Source organism: Triticum dicoccoides, chromosome 6A (assembly GCF_002162155.2).
Source record: "Triticum dicoccoides isolate Atlit2015 ecotype Zavitan chromosome 6A, WEW_v2.0, whole genome shotgun sequence".
Classification (NCBI taxonomy): domain Eukaryota; kingdom Viridiplantae; phylum Streptophyta; class Magnoliopsida; order Poales; family Poaceae; genus Triticum; species Triticum dicoccoides.
In genome coordinates, this window is record NC_041390.1 from 292,963,484 (window position 1) to 292,974,025 (window position 10,542).

The window sequence follows — 10,542 nt, forward strand, 5'->3', positions numbered from 1 at the left end:
TCGGCGTCCATACCGTCGATGTCTTCGGAGTCGAAGTAGAGCACGTCGGTTAAATCATCGACAGTGGCTACGAAGTGGGTGGTGGGTGGGCTTTGAATTTCTTCATCATCCGCATCCCAACCTTGCTGACCATAGTCCGGCCAGGGCTCTCCTGACAAAGAGAGAGACTTTAGTGAATTCAGAATATCGCCGAAGGGCGAGTGCCGAAAGATGTCCACGGCGGTGAACTCCATGATGGGCGCCCAATCGGGTTCGATCGGTCGGGGCGCACAGGGCTCGGAGTCCAGAGAGGAGTCTGGCTCCTTGGAGTCACGGGCTTCGCAGAGAATAGGGCTGGTGTTCGGCTCAATCGCCATAGAGATTGCAGCCCCCATGATAGAGGCAAAGGTGTCCCGTCTTTCGATGAGATGGTGGATTTCGCTTTGGTGGAAGTCGACTTTGACGATCCGACTACGAACGTGCGAGGACGTCGCGCCTTAGCAATCGCTAAACCAACTCCGAGAGGTTATTGACCACGCCGGAGCACGATCAACCTGACCACGAGGGTCTGTTTCCTGCGAGCAAACGAAGAACAAGCAAGAAACTAAGATTGCAATCTGGATATTGCGAATATAAGATGAAAGCTTTATTGATCAAGGTGGGGTTCTGTGACGCCTTTGTCTGGTCGTTGAACACAAACGAAGTACGCGAAGTTGCAACTATGACGAACTTTTAATCTAAACAAAACCCAAAGTCTAAACGATGCCCTAAGGGCTGTATATATGGAGGAAGAGGGGGGGAATTTCGTGGCCCTTGGTGGAGGGGTCCGAAATCAACCCTATCTCTTGTTTCCCCACACATACGGACTCTAAAAATAGCCTATACTTATGTATTTCGAAATTACATGGGCCTGGCCCAATAATAAGGTGACGCAGCACCTAAAATAGCCTCGGGACGAAATTTATGAAGTGGCATCTTGTATATTTCGTCCAAGGCTTCATGCACCCATTATGGTGGCTTCAAAGTCCTGAAATCATCACTTGTAACTCCGTTCTTGTTTCCCTTGCGCATGCCATCATCTCCATGCTTGTTCTTGCTCCAATGTTCATCCTTCTCCAAGCTAGGCCCTTCATTTGTAAACAAAACAAATGTATCCAATTTAGGCAACATCATATTCTCATGAACATTAGAATCATTACAAAGAAACGAAAGTACCTGGTAATTTAGTTGGCGTGCACGAGCTCTAGTAATTGGTCCAGTATGTATAGCAGCAGGGGCTGTGGGTGTAACAATTGTATTGATGTCCTCATCATCCTCCCCTTCTTGAAATGAAGTCGTCCTCGACGAAAGTTCATCTTCCTCACCCAAATGAGGCTTCAAATCTGCAATGTTAAAAGTGGGACTAACCCCAAAATCTGCAGGCAGCTCAAGTTTATATGCATTATCATTTATTTTCTCTAACACCTTAAAGGGACCATCAGCACGTGGCATTAGCTTTGATTTGCGCAAATCAGGAAATCTATCCTTACGCAAATGTAACCAAACAAGATCTCCAGGTGCAAACACAACATGTTTTCTACCCTTATCTCCAGCAAGTTTATATTTAGCATTCATACGCTCAATGTTTTCCTTAGTTAACTCATGCATTTTTAAAATCAATTCAGCACGTTGTTTAGCATCAAAATTAACCTTCTCCGAAGATGGAAGAGGCAACAAATCAATAGGTGCACGAGGTAGGAAACCATACACAACTTCAAAACGGCACATCTTAGTAGTAGAATGCAATGAACGATTATAAGCAAATTCAATATGAGGCAAGCATTCCTCCCACATTTTCTTATTATTCTTCAAAACAGCCCTAAGCATAGTAGACAACGTTCTATTGACTACTTCAGTTTGTCCATCAGTTTGGGGGTGACAAGTAGTACTAAAAAGCAGTTTAGTCCCCAACTTAGCCCATAAACATCTCCAAAAGTGGCTAAGAAATTTAGTATCACGATCTGAAACAATAGTATTTGGCACACCATGCAAGCGAATAATTTCACGAAAGAACAAATCAGCAACGTTAACAGCATCATCGCTTTTATGACATGGTATAAAGTGTGCCATTTTCGAGAATCTATCCACGACAACAAATATGCTATCCCTCCCCTTCTTTGTTCGAGGTAAACCTAAAACAAAGTCCATAGATATATCCTCCCAAGGAACACTAGGTACAGGCAAAGGCATATATAAACCATGAGGATTGAGTCGTGACTTAGCTTTTTGACATGTAGTGCAGCGACCAATAAAACGCTCAACATCCCGTCTCATCTTTGGCCAAAAGAAATGTGTAGCAAGTACGTCCTCCGTCTTCTTCACGCCAAAGTGTCCCATTAATCCTCCTCCATGCGCCTCCTGTAACAACAAAAGACGAACGGAGCTAGCTGGAATGCATAGCTTGTTAGCACGACACACAAATCCATCGTTAACAACAAACTTGTTCCACATTCTTCCTTCTTTACAATTCTGCATTACATCTTTAAAATCAGCATCATGCACATATTGATCTTTGATGGTCTCCAAACCAAATATTTTGAAGTCAAGTTGTGAAAGCATAGTATAGCGACGAGACAATGCATCAGCAATAACATTTTCTTTTCCCTTCTTGTGTTTAATGACATAAGGGAAAGTCTCAATGAATTCAACCCATTTAGCATGTCTACGATTCAGTTTAGCTTGACTTTTAATATGTTTCAAAGATTCATGATCAGAATGTATAACAAATTCTTTGGGCCATAAATAATGTTGCCATGTTTCTAAAGTCCGAACAAGAGCATATGTAGCGATACTAAAATGCACACGAACAGTACGTGTTACCTTAACCTTGCCGCTGTTGTTGAACCATTGGATGTAGTAAGGATGTGGATGTGGTCTTGTGGTGAGAGAAAGCTTCTCCACCATCTCCATGCTAGCCAAATTGTTGCAGCTCCCTCCGTCTATGATGACGCGCACAGAACGTTCCTTCACAACTCCCTTGGTATGGAACAAATTGTGCCTCTGATTTTGCTCAGCTTGTGTGACCTGCACACTCAAAACACGTTGAGCAACTAAACATTCATACCTGTCAGCGTCTTCAGGAGCCATGTATTGCGTCTCATGATCAGAATCATCTCCACCATGTTCTTCACGTGTAATAAGAGCCAAAGTCTCCTCATCATAGTCACTAGCGGACTCATATCCACCATCCGCGGTAGCAATCATCACACGCGGAGATTTGCATTCTCTCGCATAATGACCTCCTCCCTTAAAACGACGACAAATAATATCACTTGTGTGCCCTGTTGATGCCATGGAAGAAGAAGAACGCTGTGCAGGCCCCGCAGGTGCGCTCTTGGCAGATAATGGTGGTTGTGCCTGTTTTCTTGTATCACGGCTAGAGGTGGCACCGGATGGAGGTGCTGGTGCAGTTGAAGTAGAAGATGCACGTGGTGTCCATGATGAAGATCGACCTGCAGAAAAGTTAGTTCGCCCCAATGCTTGTCGATCCTGCACTTCACGTTCAGCTTTACAAGCAAGATGGAATAAACGAGTGATATTAGTATACTCCTTATAGTCTAGAATGGTCTGAATCTCTCTATTTAATCCACCCAGAAAACGTGCAAGCATAGCTTCATTCTCCTCAACAATACCACATCTAATCATGCCAGTTTGTAATTCCTGATAATATTCTTCTACAGAATTTTTTCCTTGTCTTAAACGCTGCAATTTTTGAAGCAATTCACGTTGATAATATGGTGGAACCCAACGCGTACGCATAGCAGTTTTCAAAGCAGCCCAAGTAGTTGGAATAGGATATAATCTACAATGTTCAGACCACCATACACATGCAAAACTAGTGAAAGCACAAACAGCAGCAGCAACTCGTCTCTCCTTAGGATATTGTAAACATGTAAATCGTTGTTCAGTTTCTAACTCCCAAGTATGATAGAGGCGGAGGTGTCCCGTCTGATAGAGGCGGAGGTGTCCCGTCTTTCGATGAGATGGTGGATTTCGCTTTGGTGGAAGTCGACTTTGACGATCCGACTACGAACGTGCGAGGACGTCGCGCCTTAGCAATCGCTAAACCAACTCCGAGAGGTTATTGACCACGCCGGAGCACGATCAACCTGACCACGAGGGTCTGTTTCCTGCGAGCAAACGAAGAACAAGCAAGAAACTAAGATTGCAATCTGGATATTGCGAATATAAGATGAAAGCTTTATTGATCAAGGTGGGGTTCTGTGACGCCTTTGTCTGGTCGTTGAACACAAACGAAGTACGCGAAGTTGCAGCTATGGCGAACTTTTAATCTAAACAAAACCCAAAGTCTAAACGATGCCCTAAGGGCTGTATATATGGAGGAAGAGGGGGGAATTTCGTGGCCCTTGGTGGAGGGGTCCGAAATCAACCCTATCTCTTGTTTCCCCACACATACGGACTCTAAAAATAGCCTATACTTATGTATTTCGAAATTACATGGGCCTGGCCCAATAATAAGGTGACGCAGTACCTAAAATAGCCTCGGGACGAAATTTATGAAGTGGCATCTTGTATATTTCGTCCAAGGCTTCATGCACCCATTATGGTGGCTTCAAAGTACTGAAATCATCACTTGTAACTCCGTTCTTGTTCCCCTTGCGCATGCCATCATCTCCATGCTTGTTCTTGCTCCAATGTTCATCCTTCTCCAAGCTAGGCCCTTCATTTGTAAGCAAAACAAATGTATCCAATTTAGGCAGCATCATATTCTCATGAACATTAGAATCATTACCAAGAAACGAAAGTACCTGGTAATTTAGTTGGCGTGCACGAGCTCTAGTAATTGGTCCAGTATGTATAGCAGCAGGGGCTGTGGGTGTAACAATTGTATTGATGTCCTCATCACAAATAATATCACTTGTGTGCCCTATTGATGCCATGGAAGAAGAAGAACGCTGTGCAGGCCCCGCAGGTGCGCTCTTGGCAGATAATGGTGGTTGTGCCTGTTTTCTTGTATCACGGCTGGAGGTGGCACCGGATGGAGGTGCTGGTGCAGTTGAAGTAGAAGATGCACGTGGTGTCCATGATGAAGGTCGGCCTGCAGAAAAGTTAGTTCGCCCCAATGCTTGTCGATCCTGCACTTCACGTTCAGCTTTACAAGCAAGATGGAATAAACGAGTGATATTAGTATACTCCTTATAGTCTAGAATGGTCTGAATCTCTCTATTTAATCCACCCAGAAAACGTGCAAGCATAGCTTCATTCTCCTCAACAATACCACATCTAATCATGCCAGTTTGTAATTCCTCATAATATTCTTCTACAGAATTTTTCCCTTGTCTTAAACGCTGTAATTTTTGAAGCAATTCACGTTGATAATATGGTGGAACCCAACGAGTACGCATAGCAGTTTTCAAAGCAGCCCAAGTAGTTGGAATAGGATATAATCTACAATGTTCAGACCACCATACACATGCAAAACTAGTGAAAGCACAAACAGCAGCAGCAACTCGTCTCTCCTCAGGATATTGTAAACATGTAAATCGTTGTTCAGTTTCTAACTCCCAAGTAAGATATATATCAGGAACATATCTACCCTCAAATGGTGGAATATTCAATTTCAGTTTAGGAATATGGACATCATCTCGTACCTGAGGTGGTGGTGCAGGCCTACCATTACGAATATATACCTGAGGTCGACCTACTGGTGGTGGTACAGGTGGCTGCACGTAGTGTTGATTTTGATCAACCTCATCCTCATAGTCTCCCACATAATCATCCTCCTCCGCATCAGCAGCAGGAGCCACAGAAGTATCAACAGCAGCACCAACAGTTTGGCCAAACGCAAGAGGAACATGGCTTGCTCGGCGGAGGTCTGCTTCGCGACGTGGAGGTAGTCGTTGTTGTTGTTGTTGTTGTTGGAGAGGTGCGTTAGCTGCAGCGGGTGGTGGTGGTGGAAGACGCGCGAGCAATTCATTAAACTTGTTATCGAGCTTTGTTTCGAACGTCTTCTCAAAGCCAGTGATCTTCTCCATGGCCTCTTCAAAATTGTTCAGCACATCTTGCACCTGTTTAGTCATCATTTGCTGAAACTTATCATGAAGCTCCTTGTTCGATAAATTCTCCCAGTCAATCTCGTCGGCTTGTGATCCTGGCATGGTTAGCAGCAATAGAAACACACAAGAATATGATCCTACAGACTACGAACAAGTGGTGGTGGTGGGTGTCACAAATCCGTCAAGCAAATCTCAAATTCTTACCAGTTCTTACCCAGCAGCAGGCGGTGATCGGCAACCGTTGTAGTCAAAAACTCTCAAAGCTTGGATAGAGCGATTACCAGGGAGAGTCAAACGCACGACGTAGATGTATGTGGAGCTGGGAAGGCTTATAATATGGTAGCAAAAAGGGTCAGCAATAATCAATTCAGAGATGCAAAGTTGAATAAACGCTCAACGACGGTACTGTGCTGGTCCTAGGCTAGACTGTGCTAGAGACGCGAGCCTAGAACACTAACAAAATCACGGCGCGGCACGTAAACAAGGGAAAAGCACACTCTGAATTTTATTTTTTTCGCTCTTTTTTTTTCGCTCTTTTTTTTTGCGCTGTTTTTTTTTTGCGAAAAATCACTATAATGGCGAGTGTCTCAAAACTCTTCCTAGCTCAAACTGACAGGATGGGCACGAAATTTTTTTGACCAATTTTTTTTTTTTCGACTGCCCGGACCCAAAAACTGGAAACGGGTCAAAAAAAACTTCCTATAATGGCACCTGTCTCAAAACACTCAGAAACACCTAAAAATAGGATAGCCAGAAATTTTTTCGAAAAATGCGTTTTCGAAAAATTTTGGGCCTAAACGGAGCGTGGCTACCCGACTCTTTTTTTTTCCGAAACCTACTCCGGCAAGGAAACACGAATCGGAATCGAGATGGATCCCGAAAACAAACCTAATAAGCAAAGAACTTGGATTGGTGGTGGATATATGGTGGTGGTATATGGCAGCGGTGGTGGTAGCGGTGGTAGTATATGGATATGGATCGGTGGTGGTATATGGACACGGATTGGTGGTGGTATATGGATACGAATTCGGAGCGGTGGTGGTAGATGGCAGGGGCGATGATGATGGTGCGGCGGCGGCGTGACAACTTATGACCAGAACTCGAAACTCTAAAAGACTAGACTCTAAGACCAGCAACTAGACACGACGATGCAACCGCAAATTCAACAAAGCAAAACCCTAAAAAGATTATGCAAGGCTCAGATTGGTTCGGATATGATGAACTAACCCTAATTTTTTTTGTGGCTTTTTCGTGGACTATAGGTATGAAGAACAGACTCGATCTAAACTACGAAAAACTGTAAAATCTCACCGAGCAACCTGGAAATCTGATACCACTTGATAGAGGCGGGGTGTCCCGATCTTTCGATGAGATGATAACTATCGATTTGGTGGAGACGACTTTGACGATCCGACTACAAACGTGCAACGACGTTGTGCCTTAGCAATCGCTAAACCAACTCCGAGAGGTTATTGACCACGCCGGAACACGATCAACCTGACCACGAAGGTCTATTCCTGCAAGCAATCGAAGAACAAGCAAGAATATGATAAAAGCAATCTGAATATCGCAAATATGTATGAAGTATTGATAATGGTGGGGATCCGAAAAGTGGTCTTGGTCTGGTCGTTGGACACAAACGAAGCACACGAAGTTGCAATGGCTAACTTTTAACTAAACAAATCCCAAGGAAAAGCTACTAGATGGATCTACTTATATAGGAGCAAGGGGTGGCGGCCAAGGAGGTGGGAGGACGTCCCAAGGCAGCCTAAAACTAAATCTAGGTCGTACAAGGCCAATGGGCCCAAGTGGAGGTGATGTAACACCTTTGGACTTGTAGTTTGACTCGGATTCTGCTGCAGCATCAGATTGTTTCGTCCACAACTCAACGCTCCGGACAAATTTGAAGGTGATTCCAATTGGGTTGGAAAGTGCACGAAATCTAGTTTCCAACAAAAAAAGAATCACCCAATTCGGAGTCCGTATGAAAAACTTGTGTGCGTTTTGAGTCAGGTATATCTGTGCAGTCCGAATCTGAATCCAGAACGTGAGAGACTTGGACTCTATCTTCTCTTGGGCCAAAAGTGACGTGAGAGAACTTTTTGGACAGCAAATAAACATCTCTTTCTTCCTTATCTTCATATGTGGATTGTACAAATGTCCCATACACCTGCAATTAGACAAAACACAAAAGTGTGTGAAGTATTTTTGTTCTGGATAACATAAATAGATTATTGAATAGTTTGCACTAGAAATCACCTGACAAATATGCATATATGCAATATTTTTGGTCATATCCAAGGTAGTCATGTCCTCATCAGTACCACATCACAATCAACATAATCAGCATATGTAGAGATACTAAAATGCACACGAACAGTACGTGTTACCTTAACCTTGCCGCTGTTGTTGAACCATTGGATGTAGTAAGGATGTGGATGTGGTCTTGTGGTGAGAGAAAGCTTCTCCACCATCTCCATGCTAGCCAAGTTGTTGCAGCTCCCGCCGTCTATTATGACGCGCACAGAACGTTCCTTCACAACTCCCTTGGTATGGAACAAATTGTGCCTCTGATTTTGCTCAGCTTGTGTGACCTGCACACTCAAAACACGTTGAGCAACTAAACATTCATACCTGTCAGCGTCTTCAGGAGCCATGTATTGCGTCTCATGATCAGAATCATCTCCACCATGTTCTTCACGTGTAATAAGAGCCAATGTCTCCTCATCATAGTCACTAGCGGACTCATATCCACCATCCGCGGTAGCAATCATCACACGCGGAGATTTGCATTCCCTCGCATAATGACCTCCTCCCTTACAACGACAACAAATAATATCACTTGTGTGCCCTGTTGATGCCATGGAAGAAGAAGAACGCTGTGCAGGACCCGCAGGTGCGCTCTTGGAAGATAATGGTGGTTGTGCCTGTTTTCTTGTATCACGGCTGGAGGTGGCACCGGATGGAGGTGCTGGTGCAGTTGAAGTAGAAGATGCACGTGGTGTCCATGATGAAGGTCGGCCTGCAGAAAAGTTAGTTCGCCCCAATGCTTGTCGATCCTGCACTTCACGTTCAGCTTTACAAGCAAGATGGAATAAACGAGTGATATTAGTATACTCCTTATAGTCTAGAATGGTCTGAATCTCTCTATTTAATCCACCCAGAAAACGTGCAAGCATAGCTTCATTCTCCTCAACAGTACCACATCTAATCATGCCAGTTTGTAATTCCTGATAATATTCTTCTATAGAATTTTTCCCTTGTCTTAAACGCTGCAATTTTTGAAGCAATTCACGTTGATAATATGGTGGAACCCAACGCGTACGCATAGCAGTTTTCAAAGCAGCCCAAGTAGTTGGAATAGGATATAATCTACAATGTTCAGACCACCATACACATGCAAAACTAGTGAAAGCACAAACAGCAGCAGCAACTCGTCTCTCCTCAGGATATTGTAAACATGTAAATCGTTGTTCAGTTTCTAACTCCCAAGTAAGATATATATCAGGAACATATCTACCCTCAAATGGTGGAATATTCAATTTCAGTTTAGGAATATGGACATCATCTCGTACCTGAGGTGGTGGTGCAGGCCTACCATTACGAATATATACCTAAGGTCGACCTGCTGGTGGTGGTGCTGGTGGCTGCTCGTAGATCTGATTTTGATCAACCTCATCCTCATAATCGCCCGCATACTCATCATCCTCCTGGGTACCAGCAGGAGCAGTAGCAGGAGCCAAAGAAACACCAACAGCAGTAACAGTGGCACCAGAATTTTGTCCTGGCACAATAGGAACACGTTGTGCTCGTCCATACTGATGCGGAAGGGGGCGTAGTTGTTGTTGTTGCAGAGGTGCGACAGGTGCAGCCGGTGGTGGAAGACGCGCAAGCAGTTCATTAAATCTGTTATCGAGCTTTGTTTCGAACGTCTTCTCAAGGCCAGTGATCTTCTCCATGGCCTCTTCAAAATTGTTCAGCACATCTTGTACCTGTTCAGTCATCATTTGCTGAAACTTATCATGAAGCTCCTTGTTCGATAAGTTCTCCCAGTCAATCTCGTCAGCTTGTGATCCTGGCATGGTTAGCAGCAATAGAAACACACAAGAATATGATCCTACAGACTACGAACAAGTGGTGGTGGTGGGTGTCACAAATCCGTCAAGCAAATCTCAAATTCTTACCAGTTCTTACCCAGCAGCAGGTGGTGATCAGCAACCGTTGTAGTCAAAAACTCTCAAAGCTTGGATAGAGCGATTACCAGGGAGAGTCAAACACACGACGTAGATGTATGTGGAGCTGGGAAGGCTTATAGTATGGTAGCAAAAAGGGTCAGCAATAATCAATTCAGAGATGCAAAGTTGAATAAACGCTCAACGACGGTACTGTGCTGGTCCTAGGCTAGACTGTGCTAGAGACGCGAGCCTAGAACACCAACAAAATCACGGCGCGGCACGTAAACAAGGGAAAAGCACACTCTGAATTTTTTTTTCGCTCTTTTTTTTTT